The following is a 1,631-nucleotide window of genomic DNA, read 5'->3' as shown; positions in this document are numbered from 1 at the left end:
CCCATGGAGGACCCCACACCGGAACAGGTGGGTTCCCGAAGGAGGCTGTGACCCTGTGGGAAGCCCGCGCTGGAGCAGGCTCCTGGCAGGACCTGCAGACCCATGGAGAGAGGAGCCCACGCTGGAGCAGGTTTTCTGGCAGGACTTGTGACGCCACGGGGGACCCACGCTGGAGCAGGGGAAGAGTGTGATGAGTCCTGCCCCTGAAGAGGATGAAGCGGCAGAGACGTGTGATGAACTGATCATAACCTGCATTCCCCATCCCCCTGTGCTGCTGGGGAGGTTGGTAGAGAATTCAGGAGTGTCCTGGTTTCAGCTGGGATAGAGTTAACTGCCTTCCTAGTAGCTGGTACAGTGCTATGTTTTGAGTTCAGTATGCGAAGAATGTTGATAACACTGATGTTTTCAGTTGTTGCTCAGTAGTGTTTAGACTATAGTCAAGGATTTTTCAGCTTCTCATCCCCAGCCAGCGAGAAAGCTGGAGGGGCACAAGAAGTTGGCACAGGACACAGCCAGGGCACCTGACCCAAACTGGCCAACGGTGTATTCCATACCATGTGGCATCCTGTCTAGTTTAGGAACTGGGGGGAGTGGGGGCGGGGAATCGCCGCTCGGGGACTGGCTGGGGGTCTGTCAGTGGGTGGTGAGCAATTGCACTGGGCATGATTTATACATTGCAATGCTTGTATTACTACTCTTGTCATTTTATTAGTGTTATCATTATCATTATTAGTTTCTTCTTTTCTGTTCTATTAAACCGTTCTTATCTCAACCCATGGGTTTTACTTCTTTTCCCGATTTTCTCCCCCATCCCACTGGATGGGGGGGGGGGGGGTGAGGGGGCGGCTGCGTGGTGCTTAGTTGCTGGCTGGGGTTAAACCACGACAAGGAGTGAAGCTGTGCCTGGGAAGAAGGGAGAGGTGGGGGGAAGGTGTTTTAAGATTTGGGTTTATTTCTCATTACCCTACTCTGGTTTGATTGGCAATAAAGTAATTTTCCCCAAGCTGAGTGTGTTTTGCCCGTGACGGTAATTGGTTGAGTGATCTCTCCCTGTCCTTATCTCGACCCACGAAACTTTGTTGTGTTTTCTCTCCCCTGTCCAGTTGAGGAGGGGGAGCGGTGGAGCGGCTTTGGTGGGGACCTGGCATCCAGCCAGGGTCAACCCACCACACTGATTTTAAAAAAAACTTTCCGTTAAGGTACTCTTTAAATATGTCACTGTATGTGTTTTCAATTGGGACTGCTGTAACGTATGCAGTATTTGCAGGCTCATCTATTAAAAGGCTACGCAAGAAAGGAGTACAAATAAGCATATCTGAAGTGCCGTGAAATGCGAGGCAAATACTTGCTTTGCTTTACAACAGTTGATTTTGTTGATTTTTATCTACTGTCGTACCGTGGGCATTCACTTACAACTAGAGGGAGTTCACAAATACCGGGTTTTATCACTACGCCTCATCATCCGAGTTAACAGGCACAGCTGCTACACAGCTTCTAAGGCCCTCTTACTTCAGATGGCTCCTCCTCAGCTTGAAAATGCACAGAATTCCTCAGGGTCAGCGTGACAAATCGCTGTCCAAGGCTGACGAGCCGGCCAGCCGCTCTCCCGCCCTCCTGCTTCCAGGCGGGCA

Source organism: Haliaeetus leucocephalus, unplaced genomic scaffold (assembly GCF_000737465.1).
Source record: "Haliaeetus leucocephalus isolate CR32 unplaced genomic scaffold, Haliaeetus_leucocephalus-4.0 Scaffold808, whole genome shotgun sequence".
NCBI classification, from domain to species: Eukaryota; Metazoa; Chordata; class Aves; order Accipitriformes; family Accipitridae; genus Haliaeetus; species Haliaeetus leucocephalus.
Note: the sequence above shows the minus strand (reverse complement) of the source record.